Source organism: Phyllostomus discolor, chromosome X, assembly GCF_004126475.2.
Source record: "Phyllostomus discolor isolate MPI-MPIP mPhyDis1 chromosome X, mPhyDis1.pri.v3, whole genome shotgun sequence".
NCBI lineage: Eukaryota > Metazoa > Chordata > Mammalia > Chiroptera > Phyllostomidae > Phyllostomus > Phyllostomus discolor.
Genome location: NC_050198.1, coordinates 100186663 through 100210778, shown reverse-complemented (window position 1 = coordinate 100210778; position 24116 = coordinate 100186663). Strand labels below are relative to the sequence as shown.

The 24116-nt window shown below is 38.6% G+C and overlaps 1 pseudogene; it reads right to left on the bottom strand.

The window, feature by feature from the left end:
* Nucleotides 1–22530: 22530 nt before the first annotated feature.
* Nucleotides 22531–22675, bottom strand: LOC114505875 (annotated as a pseudogene).
* Nucleotides 22676–24116: the final 1441 nt, after the last annotated feature.

Sequence of the window (24116 nt, the reverse complement as noted above, 5' to 3'; positions counted from 1 at the left end):
CTTGGCTGCATCTACTGGGCCTGGGTGTTCATGGGAGGGACCAACCTGTGTAGAAGTGTCAGCTTTTTCCAGCTTAGAGTTGAGGGCACATCTGTAAAATGTCTGTTGGTTCTTGATGTCTGCCTCCACCTGTCAGCTACTGTGCCTTCTATTTAGGTTGCCAGGTCTTTCTCTGGAGCCTTCCAAAGAAAGACTATAGAGTGGGTTCAGGCTGTCCACAACCCACAGACCCTCCACAGATTGCAAGCTTGGTACGGAGATGTTAGCGGGGTTGGGACAATATGGGTAGTGGGTCCTCTACTTGGGAGCAGTATGGTCAGGCACTCAATGAGGGGAAAATGCCCCTAATTCCAGAGACAAACCACCTGTACTGTGCCAAAGTCCTCAACTCTAGTTCCTCCAAGGGGATTATGTTGTAGATTCAGGTTGGGTACAGCCTGTGCTATTTTCTGCAGGAGAAAGCTCAGCAAGACAGAGCCATTAGAACTTTGGAGGATGGCAATAGAGTCTCCCCTTGTGGGTGGTGCTGACTGAGCCCACAGAAGGGTGCAGAGCACTTTGTCTCGGTCCAGACAATAGCCTTCAAATGGAGATACACATGGAATGTCCCAGCTCTGAGCAGTCCTTCCTTCTACTAGTTCAATGGGGCAGGGAATCTGGGACTTGGAAGGGTAGGTCAAAACGGTCTCCTGTTGGGGCTGGTGCCAACAAGCCTAAGGAGGGAGTGGGAACTTCTTTTTCCTCCTGAAATAGCAGGGCTGAACTTTCAAGAAAGCTAGATGTGGCCCCCTTGCAATATAGCCATACAACCCAGGACCTGCCTGTCTGATTTTGGAAAAAAAGCATCCCTGGAACACAGCACTACAAAAGGCCTTGGTATGAATGGCACTTTGACTCCCTTGCTCAGCTGAATTCATCAGGGTGTGGCCACAAAGTGGTAGGACAGGCCAAGAGATTCAACCAGGTGGTGGGGATGATGATGGTGGCAGTGGTGGTGCTGGCTTTGCACTCAAGGTGGGAAAATATCATCCCCTTTCCAAAGATACACAGTTCAATCACTGTCTGAGTGTCCACCAAGAGCTTCTGCAGAAAAAGAGGACCCCTAATATCCCTGCTGGGTGCAGCCAGCAGAACCCTCTGCAGAGCTCCAGCACACCAGAGTGCTATCACCAGTAGTTGGGGGACCAATGCAGTGCACTCCCTGGGCTAGTGCTGTAACAATTGGAGTTCTGGTCCCTGGGAAGGTGGAGCCTGGGCCTCTAGCCAACTCCCTTCTCACCAGATAGACCGAATCCCCACTGACTTTCACCCCCAGATGCTATGCCTGCTCCTCTTCTCAACTCTGTTGCTGTGGGTTGGGGATCCCTACAAGGGATTGAGGTTCCATGCTCCTGTGGGAAGGAGTTTTGCAGCCAAGGTATCATTCTGGCTTCTTAGCTGCCACATGTAGGTGCAGGGGTCAGCGCTTTCTGCATCGCTGCCCTTCTTACCTTTCTCTGCATTTTTTTCCTGTAAATTATAATATTTTAATTCAGGTAGCCTTTAGTTGGTTATTCAGGTTAATTTCTCTATAATTTAGCTGTAAATCTAATTTGGCAATGGCAGCTTTCACCTACCCTGAAGAACCATCTTAGAATAGTTATTGTAGTCTTCATTTCTGATTTATTCTTTTTATGGTTTTCATGTCCTGTTTATGTTTACTATCTCTTTGTTGAAATTATCACAGATTCATGTATCCTACCTCTAAGTTCCTTGAGCATCCTTATAATCAGTGTTTTCAACTCTGCATCTGGTAGATTGCTTGCCTCCATTTTTTATTTTCTGAAGTTTTCTCCTGTTCTTTATTTGGGGTATATTTCTTTTTCTCCTCATTTTGGCTGCCTTCCTTTGCTTGTTTTTATCTATTAGCTGGATCTGCTATGTCCCCCAGTCTTGGCAGGATGGTCTTATATAGTTGGTTTCCTGTGGGGCCCAGTGGTGCAGTAGTCTTGGTCAAGTGAGCTGGGTGCTCTAGGAGTGACACTTGTGTGTTTTGTGTGTACCTTCCTGTTGTAGCTGAACCTTGATTACTGTTGTCACATTAGTGGTGGGATAGGCTGTCAGGCTGATTGGCTTTGATGACTGGCCTTGACCACAATGTACAAACTGCTGTGTGTGGGTTGACTCCTACTGAGTGGATTTGCCCCAACCAGGCTCTGGTACCTGCCAAGACCACCCTTTGGGTGTGTCATTTTTGGAGCTAATCAGGTGGTGCTCTGTTGTGGCCTGAAGCTCACCATAAGGTGTGTTGGTTCTGGAGCCTCTTAGGAGGGGCTTTGGTACAGGGAAAGTTTAGCTGCTCCCTGTGCCTGTCCTGGGGCCATCTGGTAGGTGCTTTATAGCTATCCGTGCTTGGTAACTGCCTGTGCTGGATCCAGATGCATGTGGGAGAGGCCACACTGTGAAATGAGGCCAGCTGCTACCAGTATTGGGACCTGGGGCCACTCAGCAAGAGGCAAGGGCATGCCAAGACCAGTCATCTCCTGGCTGGTGCCTGTGAACTTTTGAGCATTTTTGGGAAAGTCTGTAGTTTAGGCAAAGGCTGGCTGCCTGTGAGAATAGCCACTGAAAGTACACTAGTTAGGTGGGGCATGATTACAGGGGGATTTGCTAGGATACTGTGAGCTGTGTTCACCAGATTAAAGCAGATTCAGATTTAAAACATGCCTGCAGATGTAGGCTGTGTGTGTGTGGGGGGGGGAGCTCAACACAGAAACAATGGTGCCCACCTGTACTTGCTGTATGAAAGAGGGCTCACCATACAAAAATGATGGCTGTTTTTTCAGCCCTTGCCCTGAAGCCATACAATTTAGTTTCTCCCCATATGCCCCTGGCACCTTTTGAGCTACTGTCCTTTTGCTGAATCTTATGGTGAATATTTTGTGAGCCAGTGAGTCTGTGTGTGGGCTCTTTAAGAGAATGTCTGGCTTTCCAGAAGCCCTCCATCTCACCTGGACAGAATCCCCACCAATTTCACAGCCAGAAGTTATGGAAACTCCTTGTCCCAGCACTGGAGCTTCTGGCTGGGGAGCACAGTGTGGGGATGGAAATCGCTTGCTCCTCAGGGACACCGCTGCAGCCAAGATATCCTTCTCATTTCTCAACTGCAACAGATGGGTGTGGGAGCAGCCCATCTTTACTTCTGTTACCATTCTGTACATGTCTTCTTCTTTATATCTGTTGTTATAAAAGTTTCTTTCAGCTAATCTTCAGATTGCTCTCCAGGGTAATTGTTCTATAATTTAGTTGTAATTTTGATGTGGCCATGGAAGGTGGTAAGCACAGTGCTTACCTATCATCTTGACCAGAAATTCCCCAAATTTCAATATGTCATATTGTCTTTTCATTTGTTGCTATGTATGTTTTGATCTCATCTTTTATTTCTTCTTTGACCTATTTGTTTAGTAGAATGTTGTTTAGTCTCCACATAATTGTGTTTTTTTCACTTTTTTTTTGCAGTTAATGTCTAATTTCAAAGCATTGTGGTCAGAAAATATGCTTCGTACAATTTCAGTTTTCTTAAACTTGTTGAGGCTAGTTAAGTGTCCCAACATAAGGTCTATTTTTGAGAATGTTCCATGTGCTTTATATCAGAATCTATATTTTAGTGTTCTGGGATAAAAAGCTCTGTGAATACCAGTTAGGTCCATTTGGTCTAATATGTCATCTAAGGCCAATATTTCCTTATTAGTTTTTTTTGTTTGTTTCAATGACTTATCCATTGCTATCAATGAAGTATTTAGGTCCCTTTTAATCATGTTTTTGTCAGTTTCTCCCTTTAGCCTTTTAGTAGTTACTTTATATATTTTGGTGCTCCTGGGTTGGGTGCATATATATTAGTATATGTTACGTCTGTTTGATGTATTGTTCTTCCTATCACACAATGTCCATCTTCATCTCTTGTTACCTTTTTTTTATCTTGAAATCTATTTTGCCAGACATGAGAACATCTGTATCTGCTATTCACTGTATGCCATCTGCTTGGAGTACCATTTTCTATGTCTTCATTTTGAATCTATGTTTGTCCTTGGCTCATAAAGGCATCATATAGTTCGGTTTTCTTTTTATTTGTTTGATCCTGCTACTCTGTGCCTTTTAATGGGTGAGTTCAGTCCATTTACATTTAGGGTGATATCTGATGTATCAGGATTTTCTATAGCCATTCTATCTACTGTTTTTTTGGTGGCTCTGTATTTTTGTTGTTTCTTTTTTCATGTGTTTCTCTTATTTTAGTTTGGTGGTATCCTATGTTTCTTCCCCCTTTTTTATGTTACATGTCTCAGTTCTAGATGTTTTTGTGATTACCATTATGTTTATGCAAAAGAAATTTTCATATATATGGTAGTCCTTTTTCTTTTCATTCTAACTTATCCCCATTTACCTGTGCAAGTGTAGTCCTTTTCTCCCACTCTTTATATTTTTGTTGTCAGAATTTATCTCTTTTTATGCTGTGAGTTCATTTCCAAATTGCAGTACCTATTTTCTTCTTTTTAAGAAAATGTTATTACCTCCTTTAAACATTTTGTTATATATAAGTGTTTAATACCCTATTCTGAACGAGACTTGCAATATTTTTCCTTTGTCTGTCTCTTAGTCATTTGCTCATGATATTGTATTCTTTTGTGTTTTAGTTTCACATAGAACAGAATCTTTCAGTATTTAATATAATGCCTTGTGGTGGTAAGTTCCCTTATCTATTGTATATTTGGAAAAACCTTTATTTGTCTCTCATAACTAAAGGATAACATTGCTTGGCTGGTGATTTCCTTCTTTTAGTAATTTGAGTATTTGATTTAAATATTTTCTAATTCACAGAGTTTCTGCTGAAAAATGTGATGATAATCTAATGGGGTTCCTTTTATAAGTTACCATCTTCTTTTTCCCAAGGGCCTTGAGAATTGTTTCTTTGTTGTTAATTTTTGACAGTTTTAATGCAATGTGCCTTTTTAGATTGAGATAATTAGGTGTTTTCTTAGCACCTTGGTTTTGGCAATCCAGTTTTCCCCCCATAGGTTTGGGAAGCGCTTTTTGATTATTGGTTTGAATAGTCTCTGTGTTTCCTTTTCCTGGTCTTCTTCTGGTATACCCATTATTTTTTTATTACCCTTTCTAATGGAGCCAGAGCTCATAGCGTTATTTCATTGTTTCTCTTGACTCTCTCTCTTCTTTTGCCTGAATCATTTCTAGATTTCTATCTTCTGTGTCACTAATTCTGTCTTTTATCTGGTCTGCTCTAGGCCCTAAGCTTTCTAGTTCATTCTTCATCTCAATTTCTGTTTGTTTCTTATAGTTTCAATATCTTCAGTGTAGTAGTCCTTTTTTTCATAGACTTTTATTTCTGAGTTTATTGAATTGTTTTTCTAAGTTTTCTTATATCTTGTTGAGTTTTTTTTTTTTTTTTTGGAACTACAATTTGAAATCTCTGTCATTTAAATTACATTCTTCCATGTTATTAAGTTTATTTCCTGGAGAGTTTTAAGTTTCATCATCAGTAACCTTGGTTATTCATTTGTGCTTGATGGATTATTTCTCTGCCTGGGCATTTGTGAGAATGAAATCTACTTTTTAAAAATATTTAACACTTCACTGTTTAGCAGGTAGATAAGCAGAGGTCTTTTTTTCCAGTAGGTGGTGCTGAAGTGCAAGCTTTTACTGTCTCTTACCTGCACTGCTGGGGCTCCCAGGATCTCTGTGTGGTGATATTGCCTTGGCTGTAGAAAATGTCCTGTATTTCACAAGGAAGTGGGTGTCACCTTTATTATTCAGTTAAGTTGGTTTAGGGGAACCACTTGTGTGGATTGAAAGTGACAGGCTCTGGGTGTCCTGTTTGTTCCTGATGACACCTTTGTGTAGCCAGAAGTTGCTAGCATAATCACTCTGTCTGAGTTGACCCAGCTGCCTCTACCAGGCTGTACCACAATTAGTGGGCTGGGATGGGTGAGGGTAAGTGGTTTTGCATGTCTACACTTCTGCTTTTCTCATGGGTTTAGCCACAATGACTGCAGACTACTTAGACTAGAAGTATTTTTCAGTTCTTTAGTGATCTGCTGAATAAAGATTTTACTGCCAGGGAGGACACAGTGGGATGGGATAGGTGAGTTTCTGCATCTGCAAAATTATTTGTCTGGTGCTGACTGGCTGTGGAGCTCTGTGATTTTTTGTCACTACTCCCTACTTCTGACTGTGGGACTAGTCTCAGTGTGTGCCACCTAGATGTGATTGCTGTCTCTGACCCTCCAGTTTGCCAAGTGGGGATTGCACCCCAATAATTCACTGCTATTGCATATGCCAGGGCCACAATTCATGCAGGACTTTGTGAGGCTCCTGTCTCTATTTTTCCCTTTTTCAGTATCATCACCATTGTTCATTCAGATATACCCACCTTCAGATGTCTCAATTGCGTGATGTCTCAAATGTATTGATATGTTGAGCAGGGCATCTTTTGTTGAATCATACCTGTCTAACTTGTTGTAGTCTAGAGAGCCTCTCATGCTGTTATGCTGCTGATGTCATCCCTCCAGCTTTATTCTCTTGAGTGTGGCTATTTATTTCTCCCAATACCATTTGTTGAAGATACTAATCTTTCTGTATAGAATGGTCTTATCACCCTGGGAAAAATTTATAAACTTTATTTTGCCATAAAAAAATGAAATCCTGCTATTTGGAACTTGAGGACATCAGGCTAAGTGAAATAAGACATACAGAAGAAGACAAATACTGCATAATCTTACTTATATGGGGGATCTTTAAAAAAGTCAAACTCACAGATATAGAGAATAAATTAGTGGTTGCCAGAGGTGGTTAGTAGCAAGCTGGTAAAATGTGTGAAGGTGGCCAAAAAGGTATAAACTTCCAGTTACAAAACAAGTAAGTCCTGAAAATATACAGCATGGTGACTATAGTTGATAGTACTGTATTGTGTATTTTAAAATTGCTCAGAGAGTAGTAGATCTTAAAAGTTCTCAGCATGAAAAAAAATTGAAATGATGTGTGGCCATGGATGTTAACTAAACTTATTGCAGCAATTATTTCATAATATATACATGTAGTGAATCATGATGTTGTACACCATAAACTAATATAATGTTACATGTCAATTATATCATATTAAAATACCTTAAAGATCAATTAACTATGGAAGTATGGGTCTCTAAATCACTTTGGGGAATATTGCCATTTTAACAATATTAAGTCTAGTGTATAGAAATACAACTGATTTTCTGCATGTTGTTTTTATATCCAACAACTTTGAAGACTTTATTAGCATTACTAATTTATTTTGTAGATTCTGTTAGATTTTTTTATTTATAATGTTATTCTATATGCAAACAGAAATAGTTTTACTTCTTTCTAATTTGGATGCCTTTTATTAATTTTTCTTGCTTAATTACTTTGTCTACCACTTCGAGTAAAATACAAGCAGTGGGGAAAGCAGACATCCATTCTTGGTTCTATCTTAGAAATCTTTCAATATTTCACCATTAAGTATAGTGTTAGCTGTGGTTTTTCAAACATGACTTTAACCATGTGAGGAATTTTCTTTCTACTTACAGTTTGTTTTTTTAATCAGGAAAGGTTGTTGAATTTAGTAAAGTAATTTTCCTACGTCAGTTAAAATGATCATGTGGGTTTTTTCTTATTTCTGTGAATATGCTATATTACACTGATTGATTTTTTAAAATGTTACACCACCTTTACATTCCTGGAATAAATCCTAATAGGTCACGGAGTATAATATTAATATGCCACTGGATTCCATTTGCTAGTATTTTCTTTAGCATTTTTGCACCTATATTCAAAAGTTTTCTTTCTTGCAATATCTTTATCTGACTTTGGTATCAAAGTAATAACCTCATAAAATGAGTTAGAAAGTGTTCCTTTATCTGTTTTGGCAAGAGTTTGAATAAAATTGGTGTTATTTTTTTTCATTGTTATAATTTATTTTTATTGATTACAAATGCCTACCATTTCCCTCCCTTTTCTCCCCTCTACCTTGCCCCCTGTCCCTGACCTTGGAATTCACTATGAAGTCATCTGGTCATGGACTTTTCTTTGTTGAAAGTTTTTTTTTTTTAAATTACAGATTAAATTTCTTTGCTTGTCTGATTTTCTCTTTCACTGTGGCCCAGTTTCAGTAATTAATGTGTTTTACAAATTTGTTAATTTCATCTAGATTACCTAAATTATTTATATAAAATTTTTTACATTAGTTTTAATTGCTCTCTGATACCTACATATTCATTTCTATAAGGTTGGTAGTAATATCTTCAATTCCATTTCTGATTTTCTTAAGTCATTGAGTCCTTTTTTCTTAGTCAGCTAAGCTAAAGGTTTGTCAATTTTTTTAATTTACTCAAAGAACCAACTTCGGTTTTTATAAATTTTCTCTTTTTTTTTTAGTTTGCTATTTTTGAAGTTTCTCAAGGTTTAAAATTTGAGTATTACTTTTAGACATTTCTTTCCATTTAATGTAGGCATGTATACCTATAAATTTCCCTTTGAGTACTGACTTTGCTGCATTCCATAAATTTAGGTACTTTGTGTTTTTGTTTTCATTAGTCGGAAAGTATTTTCCAATTTTCCTTTTGATTTATCCATTGGCACATTAGTTGTTTAATTGCTTTCTAATTTCTACATATTTGTGAATTTTCTAATTTTCCATCTGTTATTGATTTATAGTTTCATTTTACTGTGGTGAGAAAAGATAGTTTGGATTATCTCAAATTGTTTAAAAGTTTATTGAGATTGTTCTGTGACCTAATATATGATTTATTCTGGAGAAGGTTTCATGCATACTTGAGAAGAAGGTGTGATCTTTAAAAAATATTTTATTTATTTATTTTTAGAGAGAGGAAGAGAGGGAGAAAGAGAGGGAGGGAAACATCAATGTGTGATTGCCTCTTGAGTGCCCCCTACTGGGGACCTGGCCCGCAACCTAGGCATGTGCCCTGAGTGGGAATCAAACCAGTGACCCTTTGGTTTGCAGGCCAACACTCAATCCACTGAGTCACACCAGCCAGGGAAGAATGTGTAATCTTTTGTTTATGGGTATAATTTTCTGTATATATCTGTTTTGTTTAGTTGATTATACTGGTTTTCCCTCCTTAATTTTGTTTTAGCTATTTTTGAAAGTAGAATATTGAAGGCTCCAACTATTATTGCAGAACTATTTCTTTTTTTATTTCTGTCAATATTTATATCATATATAGGGGCTCTGTTATTAGGTCCATATATGTGCATAATTTTTATACTTTCTTGATGGGGTTTTATTCTTACTGATGTCCTTCTTTGTCTTGTTATAGTTTTTGAGTTAAAGTCAATTTTGTTTGACATTAGTGTAGCCACCAGATTTTTTTGGTTATTATTTGCACAGAATATCTGTTTCCATCTTTTGATTTTAAATGAATTTGTGTCATTGTATCCTCATAGATGGGGAGCAGATGTCAGCTAGTTGGAGGGTTAGGGGGTGGAGGGATTGAGCCAAGAGGAAAAAGGACTCATGGACATGGACAACAGTGTGGTGATTGCTGGAGGGGGAGGGTGGTATAAGGTATAAGGGAACTAAATGGTAATAGAAAAAATACAATAAAGATTAAATTAAAGACAAAGAAAAAAGTATACATTTTCTGGATTTTCAAAAATTCTAAAATAAGAAAATAAAGCATCCAAAATGTGGTATTCAAAAAAAAATGTGTCATTGTATCTAAAGTGAGTGTCTTTCAAGCAGCATACAAATGGCTTTAAAAATTTTTTTTTCTGACAATCTCTGCCTATTGACTGCAGAGTTTAATTCATTTACATTTAAAGTAATTACTCATAAGAAAAGACTTAAGCCATTTCATTATTTGTTTTCTATGTGTCGTATCTCATGTTCTGTAATTTCTCCATTATTGTCTTTCATTTTCTGAAACAACAGAAATTTATTCCTCACAGTTCTGCAGCTGGAAAGTCCAAGATCATGGTGCTGGCAGGTTTAGTGAGGGTCTACTTCCTTTTTGACAGCCATCTTTTTGCTGTAACATGACATGGAAAATGAGTCAGGGATTACTTTGGGGTCTCTTTTATAAGGGCACTAATCCAATGCATAAGAGCTCCGCCCACATGAATTAATCACCTATCAAAGTCTATGCCTCCTAGTCTCACATTTAGGGTTGGGTTTTCAACATATGAATCTTGGAGGAACTTAAAACATTTAGTTCACTTACATGTTTTGATTCCGTCCCATTTTTGGAATATATATGTTGGGTTTTTGGGAAAAAAATCTTTTTTAAAGATTTTATTTATTTATTTTTAGAGAAAGGGGAAGGGAGGGAGAAAATGAGGGAGAGAAACATCAATATTTCCTCTTGCTTCTTGTGCACCCCCCACCGGGAACACAGCCTGCAACCCAGGCATGTGCCACAACTGGGAATCAAACCGGAGACCCTTTGGTTCACAGGCCAGCACTCAATCCACTGAGTGACACCAGCCAGGGTAAGAATCTTTTATTTTTAATTTTATTTTAAGTGGTAACAACATATAACACAAGATCTTCTCTCAATAAATTAAGTGTACCATAGTCCCTCATTATCCATGGTTTTTCTTTCTGCAGTTTCAGTTATCTACAGTCAACTGCAGTTCAAAAATATTAACTAGAGAATTACAGAATTAAACACTTATAAGTTTAAAATTGTGTGCCATTTTGAGTAATGCAATGAATCTCATACTGTCCCAATCCATTCCAAGTGGGATGAAATCATCACTTTGTCCAGAAAATTCATGCCATGTATACTAACCACTCACTAATCATTTAGTAGCTGTTTCAGTTATCAAATCGACTGTCATAGTATTGCAGTTCTTATGCTCAAGTAACCCATACTTTACTAATTATTGCCCCAAAACACAAAAGTAGTGTAGCTGGCAATTTTGACATGCCACAGAAAATCCATTAAGTGAAAATTTATGTATGTGTAGGAAGAAAACAGTATACATAGGGTTTGGTACTCTCTGTAGTTTCAGAGATTGTGTCCCTGGTAAATAAGAGGGTAATTGTATAAACTACATTATTGTTGACTATACATATAATGTTGTAAAGCAGCTCCCTGGAGTTTATTCATCTTGCTTAACTGAAATTTTATGACCATTGATTAGAAACTCCTCATTTTTGTGTCATCCCAGCCTGTGGCAGCTACTATTATACTTTTTAAAAATAGATTATTGATTTTAGAGAGAGAATGCAAAGAAAGCTAGAAACATCAATGTGAGAGAAACATTGATTGGTTGCCTTCCATATATACCCCAAACAGGGGTCAAACCCACAACCTAGATATATGCCCTGATCGGGAATCATATCCCCAACCTTTTGGTGTACGGGGCAATACTCCAACCAACTGAGCCACACTAGCCAGGACTACACTTTTTGATTCTATGAATTTGACTATTTTATAAATCTCATGTAAGTGGGATTATGCAGTATCTGTCTTTCAGTGGCTTGATTTTTTAAAATTTTGCTTAGCATATAATGTTCTTCAGCTTCATTCATGTTGTCACATATTGCAGAATTTCCTTCAATAACCATCCTGACAGGTGTGAGATAACCTCTCCTTGTGGTTTTATGTTTCCTCGATGATTAGTTATGTTGAGTAACATTTCATCTCTCTGTTGGTCATTTGTATGCCTTCCTTGGGGAAATGTCTATTCAAGACTTTTTAAAATATATATTTTAAAAAATATTTTAAAAAGTATTTATTTTTAGAGAAAGAGGAAGGGAGGGAGAAAAGGAGGGAGAGAAACATCAATGTGTGGCTGCCTCTCAAGCGCCACCTACTGGAGATCTGGCCCACAGCCCAAGCATGTGTCCTGACCAGGAATTAAACCAGTGACCATTCGATTCACTGGCCAGCACTCAGTCCTCTAAGCCACACCAGCCAGGGCTCTCTTCAAGCCCTTGGCCTATTTTTTAATCACATTATTAGATTTATTTTGCTGTTGAATTACAAGAATTCCTTATATATTTTTTGGATATTAAGCCCTTATGAGATATATGGTTTGCAAATATTTTCTCCCATTCTCTAGATTGCTTTTCCTGTTAATTGTTTTTGGTTCTCAAAGTCAAATTCCATATGATGTCACCTACAAGTGGGACCTAATCAACAAAACAAACAAGTGAGCAAAATAGAACCAGAGACATGGACATAAAGAACAAACTGACAGTGACCAGAAGGGAGGGGTGGATAACAGGGCAAAGAAGGGGAAGAGTCACGAAGGAATATGTACAAAGGACCCATGGACAAGGACAATGGGGGTGGGAAGGATTGAATGTGTGAGGTGGAGGTGGGTAGGGTGGGGGAGAGTAATGGGGGCGGAAATGGGGGACAACTGTAATTACACAACAATAAAAACTGTTTCTTTTGCTGTGCAGAAGCATTTTAGTTTGATGCAATTCCACTTGTTTTTGTCGTTGTTGTTTCATATGCTCTTGCTATCATATGCAAGAACTCATGGCCAAGAGCAATGTCAAGAAGTTTTACCTCAGTGTTTTAACCAGGAGTTTTATAGTTTTGAGTCTTATGTTTAAGTCTTTAAATCACTTTATGTATGTGTCAGCTAGGGGTCAAACTTTATTTTTTGCATGCACATATCTAGTTTTTAAGAACACTATTTCTAGTACAGACTATGCTTTCCACATTGTGTATTCATGACACCCATGTGAAAAATCAACTGATGAAATATACGTGTGTTTATTTCTGGGCTCTCTATTTTGTTCTATTGATGTGTAAGTGTTTTTATGACAGTACCATACTCTTAATTACTGTAGCTATGTTGTATAATTTGAAATCAGAAAGTGTGATACCTCTGGCCTTGTTTCTCTTTCTCAGGATTTATTGATGTATTTGTAATTTCATATCATTGTATAATTATTTTTCTACTTCTACAAAATATGCCATTGGGATTTTGATATGGAATGCATTGAATCTGTAAATTCCTTTGGGTAGTATGGATATTTTAACAACATTAATTTTTCCAGTCTTTGTGCATAGTAGTGTTTTCCATTATTTTGGGTATCTTTGCCTTGTGCCTGATCTTTGAAGGAAAAATTTTAGTTTTTTACCAGTGTGCAGAATGTGTGCTATGAGCTTTTCACATATGGCCTTTATTATGCTGAGGTACTTTCCATTTCTAGTGTGTTGAGAATTTTTTCACGAAAAGGTGTTAAATTTTGTCAAATTCTTTTTCTACAGTTATGAAGAGAATCATGTGATTTTTATCCTTTATTCTGTTAATGTTGCATTTCACATTAATTAATTTGCCTATGTTGAGGATGTTTGCATTTATATTCATCAGAGATATTCACCTGTCTGTGTATGTGGGTGATGTCTTTGCCTTACATTGGTATAAAGGTAATGCTGGAGTCATAAAATGAGTGTGAACATGTTCCCTTCCTTTCTAATTTTTGGAAGAGTTTGAGAAGGGTCGGTGTTAATTTATTAGTAAAAATAAAGCAATATGGTCCCTGGCTTTTATTCACTGAGAAGTTTTTGATTACTGAAAATCCATGCTAGTTACAAGTCTGTTCAAACTTTCTATTTCTTCATGATTCACTCTAGACAAGCTAGGTTTCTATGAATTTGTTGATTCTCCTAAATTATTCAGTTTGTTGCTATATAATTGCTCACAGTGGTGTCATGAACTTTTGTATTTTTGTGGCACCAGTTGTAAGATTGCCTCTGATTTTATTTCTGGTGTTATTTAAATAGTCTGTCTTTTTTTTTTTTCTTAGATAACTAAGATTTTTATCAATATTGTTCATCTTTTCAAAAACTTAGTCTTAAGTTTTATTATTTTTTCTCTTTTTTCCTATTTTGTTTAGCTCTAATCTTTATTTCATTCCTTCTTATAACTTTGGGCTTAGTTTGTCTTTCTTTTTGCAGACAATTGAGATGCAAAGTAAGGTTATTTGGGATCTTTAGGTAGGCACTTATAGTATGAATTTCCTTCTTTTACTATCTTTGTGGCACCCCATAAATACTGGTATATAGTATTTTTATTTTCTTTTTAAAATATATTTGATTGATTATGCTATTACAGTTGTCCCATTTTTTCTCCCTTTTATCCCCGCTCCACCCTGCACCTCCCCCCACCATTATTCCCCAACCTTAGTTCATGTCCATGAGTCATACATATAAGTTCTTTGGCTTCTCCATTTCCCATATTATTCTTAACCTCCCCCTGTCTATTTTATACCTGCCATTTATGCTTCTTATTCCCTGCACCTTTTCTACCAGCCTCCCCACTCCCCCTACCCACTGGTAACTGTCCATGTGATCTCCATTTCTGTTATTCTGTTCCTGTTCTAGTTGTTTGCTTAGTTTGTTTTTGTTTTTTAGGTTTAGTTGTTGATAGTTGTGAGTTCATTGTCATTTTATTGTTCATATTTTTGATCAACTTCTTTTTCTTAGATAAGTCCCTTTAACATTTCATATAATAAGGGATTGGTGATGATGAACTCCTTTAACCTGACCTTATCTGGGAAGTGCTTTATCTGCCCTTCCATTCTAAATGATAGCTTTGCTGGATAGAGTTATCTTGGATGTAGATCCTTGCCTTTCATGACTTCAAATACCTCTTTTTTTCCCCCTGATTATTTCATAACACTCCTGTGGCTTCCATAAGTATTATTATTTTGGCATCTGGGTATTTTTTAAAAATATATTTTATTGATTATGCTATTACAGTTGTCCCATTTTCCCCCTTTATTCCCCTCCACCCTGCACACCCTCCCCCACCCACATTCCCCCCTTTAGTTCATGTCCATGTGTCATGTTCTTTAGCTTCTACATTTCCCATACTATTCTTGCCCTCCCCCTGTCTGTTTTCTACCTACCATCTATGCTACTTATTCTCTGTACCTTTTCCCCCTTTTCTTCCTCCCACTCTCCTGTTGCTAACTCTCCATGTGATCTCCATTTCTGTGGTTCTGTTCCTGTTCTAGTTGTTTGCTTAGTTTGTTTTGGTTTTGCTTTAGGTATGGTTGTTAATAATTGTGAGTTTGCCGTCATTTTACTATACATGTTCTTTATCTTCTTTTTCTTAGAGAAGTCCCCTTAACATTTCATAAAATAAGGGCTTGGTGATGATGAACTCCCTGAACTTGACCTTACCTGGGGAGCACTTGACCTGCCCTTCCATCCTAAATGAAAGCTTTGCTGGATAGAGCAATCTTGGATGTAGGGCCTTGCCTTTCATGACTTGGAATACTTCTTTCCAGTCCCTTCTTGCCTGTAAGGTCTCTTTTGAGAAATCAGCTGACAGTCTGATGGGAACTCCTTTGTTGGTTACTGTCTCCTTATCTCTTGCTGCTCTTACAATTCTCTCCTTCATTTTTACCTTGGCTAATGTAATTATGATGTGCCTTGGTGTGTTCCTCCTTGGGTCCAACTTCTTTGGGACTGTCTGAGCTTCCTGGACTTCCTGGAAGTCTATTTCCTTTGCCAGATTGGGGAAGTTTTCCTTTATTATTTGTTCAAATAAGTTTTCCACTTGTTGCTCTTCCTCTTCCCCTTCTGGTACCCCTATAATTCAGATGTTGGAATGTTTAAAGATGTCCTGGGGTTCCTAAGCTTCTCCTCATTTTTTAAAATTATTATTTCTCCATTCTTTTCTGTTTGTTTGTTTTTTTCTTCCTTCTGGTCCACTCTATTGATTTGAGTCCTAGTTTCCACCCCATCACTATTGGTTCCCTATGCATTTTCCTTCATTTCACTTATCATAGCCTTCATTTTTTCATCTAATTTATGACCAAATCCAACCAATTCTGTGAGCATCCTGATCACCAATGCTTTGAACTGTGCATCTGATAGGTTGGCTATCTCTTAGTCACTTAGTTTTATTTGCTGTGGAGCTTTGATCTGATCTTCCATTCAGGCCATTTTTTTTGGGGGGGGGGTCTGGTCGCACCTGTTACGTATGAGGGGTGGAGCCTTAGGTGTTCACCAGGGCAGGGCAGGCCAGTTGCTGGGTTGTGATGCTGTATGTGGGGGCGGAGTCTGAGAGGGAACAATGGTGCTTGCTCCTCTCTCCATTGGATTTCAGTCCCTTCTGCCGCTTCCCCCAAGCAAACTGGGCCTTTCTGGTGCTGATTCCCATGTGGGTGGGCCTGTGCACGTTCTAGGACCCCGTGGGTCTCTCCAATGCACTCTCCTGTGAGTCTGGGAGTCTCTCTCCTTGTGCCTCAGCCCCTACAGGTGTTTTCAATCAGTGTCCCAAGACTCTGTTTCCTGGTGCTGGGACCCTGGGTTGCGCAGTCTGTCTCACTGCTCAATTTCACCTGGTTTATCTGCATGTGAAGGTGGATTGCCTGGGCATCCAGGCACCTTGCGCACAGTGCCTTGCTTCACAGTCGCCAGCTTGCTAGGTCTACTTGCTGCCTGTGCACCCAGGGTCTGCCCGCCATGGTCTTGCACCCGGGATGCCATATGCGCCCGATGCCACTACTCTTGGTGCCGTGGCCCCTCTCTGCCTGGCTGCCTGACTCCACCCTTCCTACCAGTCTGGATGAATGTGTCTATTTTAACTCCTTGGTTGTCCGACTTCCATACAGTTCAATTTTCTGTCACATCTGGTTGTTATCTTGTTTCTAAATTGTTGCTGACCTTATTTTGGTTGTGCGAGGAGGCACAGCGTGTTTACTTACACCTCCATCTTGGCTGGAAGTCCTTGACCTCGAATATTTCTTTACAGCCCCTTCTTGCCTGCAAAGTTTCTTTTGAGAACTCAGCTGATAGTCTTATGGGACTCTTTGTAGGAAACTCTCTCCTTTTCTCTTGCTGCTTTTAAGATTCTCTCCTTATCTTTCATCTTGGGTAATGTAATTATGATGTGCCTTGGTGTGTTCCTCTTTGAGTCCAATTTCTTTGGGACTCTCTGAGCTTCCTGGACTTCCTGGAAGTCTATTTCCTTTTCCAGATTGGGAAGTTCGCCTTCATTATGTTTTCAAAGAAGTTTTCTATTTCTTGCTCTTTGTCTTCTCCTTCTGGTACCTCTATGATTCAGATATTGGAGTGCTTAAAGTTGTCCTGGAGGTTCCTAAGCTCCTCCTCATTTTTTAAAATTCTTATTTCTTCATTCTGTTCTGGCCAAATGTTTATTTCTTTCTTCTGGTCCAAATTGTTTATTTGAGTCCCAGTTTCCTTCCCTTCATTGTTGGTTCCCTGTATATTTTCCTTTATTTCACTTCACTTCTTCCTCTGTTTTGGGACTATACTCAACCATTTCTGTGAGCATACTGATTACCAGTGTTTTGAACTCTACATCTGATAGATTGGCTATCTCTTTATTGCTCAGTTGTATTTTTGGAGCTTTGATCTGTTCTTTCATTTGTGCCATATATATATATTTTGTCTCATTATGCATGCTATATAGTAAGAAGAAGTGGAACCTTAGGTATTCGCAAGTGTGGGGCATTCTACATCACTGCCTTGTGGCACTGTATGTGGGGGAGGGGTCAGAGAGGGACCAATTCTGCTTACTCAGCTCTTGCCTTACTTTCTATCACTTCTCTTGCTTCCTACAAGCAGATTGTGCCCTTTTGGGTGCTGATTCCCGGTTGGGTGGGTTTATGTACATTCTAGGATCCCATGGGCCTCTCTAATGGACTCTCCTGTGCGACTGGGAGTTTCTCCCATTGCTGCAATCCCCATAGGTTTTTACAGCCAGACATTTTGAGGTTTTAGTTTCCTGCACTGGAATCCTGGGTTGTGCAGTCTTTCTTGCTCCCTGGTTGCTCCTCTTGGCTTATCTGCACGTGAATGTAGGATATTCCAGTCTACCAGCCATCAACTTGCCTGCCCCAGACTGCTAGCCACCACCTGTCTCTGCCCCTCCTACTAGTCTGAATGAATGTTTCTTCTTTAACTCATTGGTTGTCAGATTTCCATACAGTTCGATTTTCTGGCAGTTCCAGTTATTTTTTTGTCTTTAAACTTGTTGTCCTTCTTTTGGTTGTGCAAGGAGGCAAAGTGTGTCTACCTATGCCTCCATCTTGGCTGGAATTATCCATGTCGAGAGATATTTTCAATACTGACATTCTTCAATACAAGATTGCCTGAGCAGAGTCTTTTCTATGCATGAATTATAAAATCTATATATGTGATCTAAATCTACACTTGACCAAATGGGACAACTTTGGGTTTAGAGAACTACTTGACCTGTCTGAGAAACTGCAAATTCACCCAAGTTATTTCCCCACTTGTGGCACTGGACTTAGAAGCAATACCTTTTGACCTGGCAATTCCACTGCTAGGATTATACCCTAAGAGTCCTGAAACACCAATTCAAAATAACCTATGCACCCCAATGTTCATAGCAGTGCAATTTACAATAGCCAACTACTGGAAGAAACCTAAAGGCCCATCAATAAATGAATGGATCAAAAACTGTGGTACATTTACAGAATGGAATACTATGCAGCACAAATGAAGAAAGAGCTTCTACCCTTTGCAACAGCATAGATGGAACTGGAGACCATTATGCTAAGTGAAATAAGCCAGGCAGTGAAAGAAATACCATATCATTTCTCTTATAAGTGAAACCTAATCAACAAAATAAACAAGCAAGTAAAATAGAACCAGAGACATTGAATTAAAGAACAATCTGACAGTAACCAGAGGGGAGGAAGAAGGAGATAACAGGGGAAAGAAGGGGAAAGTTAATCAAGGAACGTATATAAAGGACCCATGGACAAAGCCAAAGCGGGGAAAGTTTGAGGATAGGAGGTGGTGTTTGGTGGGGCAGGGGAAGTGGTGGTGGGAAAATGGAGACAACTCAACTGTACTTGAACAACAATAAAAAATGCAAAAGAAACACATAAAAACTTAGAAATAATATCATAAAGGTGAAGGTATTAATCAAAGCACCCATAGGCATGGGCAACAGATTGGTTATGGCCAGAGGAAAGGCAGGGCAAGGGCAAGGGCAAGGGGGAGGTGAGAAAACTGGGTGAAATTGGGACATCTGTTAGAGTGTAAACAATAAAAATAAAGTAAAAAAGTAAGTAATACCTGAAATAGTAAAACTCCTTAAAGAAAACAGAGGCAGTGAACTTTTAAACATCACTCTCAGTAATATTTTACATTTTGGACAAATCTCCTTGGGCAAAGAATACAAAAGAAAAATAAATGAGACTACATCAAACTAAAGAGTTTTTGCACAGTGAAGGAAACTGTAAAGAAAACAAAAAGACAACCTACTGAATCGGAGAATATATTCACCAATGATACATCTGATAAGAAGTGAATATACAAAAACATAGAGGGAACTCATACAATTCAACACCAAGAAATCCAAACAATCTGATGTAAAAATGGGCAGGGGATCTGAATAAACATTTCTCCAAAAACTACATACAAATGGCCAACAGATGTGTGAAAAGATGCTCAACATCACTAATCATCATGGAAATGCAGATCAAAACCACAATTAGACATCACCTTAAATTTGTCAGAATTACCATCACCAATAAATCAACAAACAAGTGTTTCTTATGGTGATGAGAATAGGTGATGAGAACTTAGCTAGCCTAAACTCTGCTGGAATTAAATCAGGAAATATTTATGTATTACTACTATTTATTCATTTACTCAACAAATAGACATTGAGTACTTACTATATGCCAGACACTGTTCTAGGCCACAGAGATATAATGATGAACATAACAAAATTCTGTCTTCATGAAGCTTATTAAGTGCTAGACTCTGTTCTAGTGGTAGGGAATACAGTGTTGAACAAGGCTGACAAAGGATCTATTCTTGTATAACTGACATTCTAGTTTGATATGAGAGTATACTGATAATAAAGAAGAAAATGTTTAGTGTTAAAGTGAAAGAAAATAAGGTGATATGACAGAGTAACTGTGTGATATGAGGCTGAGATCTGAATGACAAGAGGAACCTGGTCATGGGAAGTCTGGGGGAAAAACATTTATAGACAGAGGGAACAACTAGAAGGAGTGTGATATGTCAGTGGGACAGAAAGGCCAGTATGACTGAAGCATAATGATAAAGAGGGAGCAGTATGAGAAAAAAAATTAGTAGAGATAATCAAATAAGGTCTAGTTGTTTATGTTAAAACACTTTGGCTTTATTCTGAGAGTAATAGGAAGCTATCAGAGGTCTTTAAGTAGGGGAATTAAATGATCTACCTTATTTTTTAAAGGATGGCTGACTGTTCTTGGGGGATGAATGATATCAGGGCAATAATATAAGTGGGGAGAGCTGTTAGGAGGCTGTTGTAGCAACCCACATAAAAGAAATGATTGGAGTAGAGTGTTAGGAGTGAATAAGGAAGGAAGTAGATGTATTGAGGATATTGTTTCAAGGAAGAATTGATAGAAAATTTTGATGGATTTGGTGGGAAGAGCTATAGAAAAAGAAGAGAATCAGTGATTAATCCCTTCTTTTGGTTTGAGTTCCTGGATGGATAGTGATGCCATTTCTTGAGATGGAAAAGACTGGAGTAGGAGCAGGTTTTATGTGTGTATATGATGGTGGTGGGGTCAAGATTTCTGCTTATGACACATTAAGTTTGAGATGCCTATTGAATACACAGGTGTGAGATAAATTAAGTAGTTGGATACACAAGTCTGGAGTTCAGGAATATAGTTAAAAGATGGGACTTAACCTCATATAAATGGCCTGCATAAAGCCATGGGGCTGGATAAAATTTTCTAGGGGGAGAGTGTGAATGGAAAAGAGAGATGCCAAGCCCTGGGACATACCAACATTTAGATATGGGACAGGGGAAGAGAAACCTGTAAGGACAAATGAGGAGAGGCCAGTGATGTGAGAAGAGAACCAGCTTAATATGATGTCAAGCAGATAAGAAAAAATGTTCTTCAAGAAGGAGATGGTGATTAACTAGGCTGAATGCTTCCCAGTGCTTGAATATGATGAGGCAGAGAGTTTTCTACCCATTAGTAATACGGATGCCATTGATGTCCTTGATAAGAGTAGTTTCAGTGGAATTTTAATTTTTAATTCCAATTGCAGTGGTTGAGTTTAGAGACAGAGATAAGGCAGTGGAGACAGTAACCGTAAGCAATACTTTGAGGAAGTTTTTCTGTGATAGAGAGCATAGAATTTAGGAAGTAATATGAAGATCATGAGCAGGTTCTTTTTTTCTTGTGTGTGTGCTGACAGGAATGATTCACTAGAGCAGGGTAAGTTGGTGAGCCAGGAAGCAGTGAGTTCAGGTTGCAGAAGACCCTGAACTAGAAAAAACTTGAGGACTCAAGAGAGATCATGGCCAAGTCCTTTAGTACTTCATTACATTCAACCTTTGCCAATATTCGTTTCATTTTCATTTTTTAAAAGAGTTTATTTATTTTGAGAGAGAGGGTAAGGGAAGGAGAAAGAGAGGGAGAGAAACATCAATGTGTGGTTGCCCCTCGTACACCCCCTACTGGGGACCTGGCCCACAACCTAAGCGTGTGCCCTGACTGGGAATCAAACCCATGACCCTTTGGTTCGCAAGCCTGTGCTCAATCTACTGAGCTACAGCAGCCAGGGCTCCTTTCATTTTTCTACTTCTCTCACTTAGGCACTTCTGATTTTTATTGTAAAGAATAGAGAATTGCTTCTCCATAATGACTACTAAATCTGTGGTGTAGTCACTGTCTTTGACTTGCTCGACCAACATTTTACTACTACCAATTTTACAAAGCTGGTCCTTTTGGGGCAAACAGTGTTATTTGTGAACTTGTAAGATGGCATGCTAGATCAGAAATAGGCAGTGCAGATAGAGATTCATGATATCTGGTCTGTATAATATTCTACATGTGTGCCTCTGACTTATGTTTTATAGATTTTATAACTTACAAAGGAGGTAATCATCTAGATGATAATAATATTAGTTACCATTTATTGGTTGCTTACCATCTGCCAACCACTACACTAAGCAGTGTGTGTGTGTGTATTGTATATAATATGTATGTTTATATGTATATATACATACATTTATGTGTATATATATATAAAGTGCATTTTAGGTATATATAGGTATGTATATATTATGACTTATATATATTGTTTTATTGAGTTCTTACACACACTTACTAAGTTGGTACTATCATTATCCCCCTATTACAAATTAGGAACCCAGGACATAGAAAGATTAAGTACCTTACAGTGCGTCATATATCAAGGCAGTTTATGCCCAGGTCTGTTTCACTATGAAATTCATACACTTAATCATGGGAACATATTGCTTGATTTATTTAAGGGACTGACTGAACCCAGAACACTCATGATAATTCCAACCCCTTACTAAATCTGTAAAATGCAAATTTGATCAGTCCATTTGAAGCTTGGTATGTGCTATCTCCCCATGGATTATTTTGATGGGCTCCCACCCAACAAAGTCAGTATATATTAGAGCTGGTGTGCTAGAAAGCCTCAAGGACTTCCAACATTTCTTTAGATTTTCATATAATTATGGAAGGATCACCTTATACATGTTTTATGTGCCCCAGGCATGAAACATCTCTGGTCACCAAACCAGGCATGAAGCTAAGATGAACAAAGAACTCTACATCTGCTTTGCCCCTGACTGACATAAAAGCAACACCACCAATCAGGTATCTCTGTACCCATTATCAGGGTATTACCTTATACTTTTTTTTTTAATATTTTATTTATTTATTTTTAGAGAGGGAAGGGAGGGAGATAGAGAGAGAGAGAGAGAAACATCAATGTGCGGTTGCTGGGGGGTCTGACCTGCAACCCAGGAATGTACCCTGGCTGGGAATCGAACCTGGGACACTTTGGTTCCCAGCCCGCGCTCAATCCACTGAGCTACGCCCGCCAGGGCGACCTTATACTTTAACACAGATAACATCATCAAAGTTCTGTAGAAAAATCTGGTCTTTTAAGTTGTCTCTTAAGGTCCATAAAGGTGAAGAACTGGCCGTAGTTTAATTTGACCTGTTTTGGGCTTTGAATCAGACCTTAAGGCAAACCCTTAGCTGCCATTTCTTTGGTTCTCTGTCTCCTGACTACAGACACATGTTTTTACAAGAGAAAAAATCATAAAAACACTCTGGTTTTATACCACCAAGACCTCTATTATGACATCTCTATTGCTACCTCCTGGAATGGGGCAGCCCTCCCTCAGCTAGATAACTAGTTGAACATAACTAGCAGCTTGAGGACAAAATCCTTTTCAGCAGCAGAGCAGGCTATTCTCATAGGGTATGGGCCAGTAAGTAGCCCATTCAGTTCTTATACTGAAAGGCTATTGCCTACACTGCAACTAGACTTGAGCTGTGTAGCTGGGTGGGGTGTCTAGGCCTCTGTCATATTGGGAGGGCTGATGAGACAAATGCTTGGTGGAGATAAAACAAAGAGAGCAGTCCAGATAGTGAATGAGTAAGGCATACATCATCTCCAGAGTTTAGAGTAATGCTATGGCTCTAGAAGAAAAGCAGATTAGGCAAGGAGGTGAGAATGAGGAAATAGAAGTTGAGGGCAAATACCGAGCAATGAATATTGCTTTTTGCTCATTGTTAGACCTTAGAATGACCTCTGGGCAAGTCTGAATAATGATGGGACAGTCATGCAGCTGGGATTCTCTGATGTTTCTGTCCTTTTGCGCTGGTTGAATCTATCCTCAGCCACCAGGGTCTGGGTGACTTAGTCCCTTTCTCCCAGGCTTAAGAGTCTTTGGGAAGACCAAATGGAACATTCATGTGCAAGGTTCGTGATATAAATCAAGTAAGGAAAAATCCATTTTGGTGCAGTCATTGTGTCAACCCTTATTATTTCAGTCCAGCATGGCCACATATATAAGTTTCTTTTAAGGAATTAGAAAAAGGAATATGTGAAATAACATTTCTAAGAGGCATGGTCACTTGCTTCTATTAATAATTACTACTTGCAAAGCCTGGAAGTGCTTAAGATGTTCATATTTTTTGAACGATTGACTGGCTCCTTTATTTATACATATAAGAAAAAAAGCCAAGTGGGGAGAGGAAATCATCTGTTGCTGCAGAAACGTGAAAGTCACATTTTTGGCACTGTTCCCTGGTTGATGTCATTCTGGGGAAT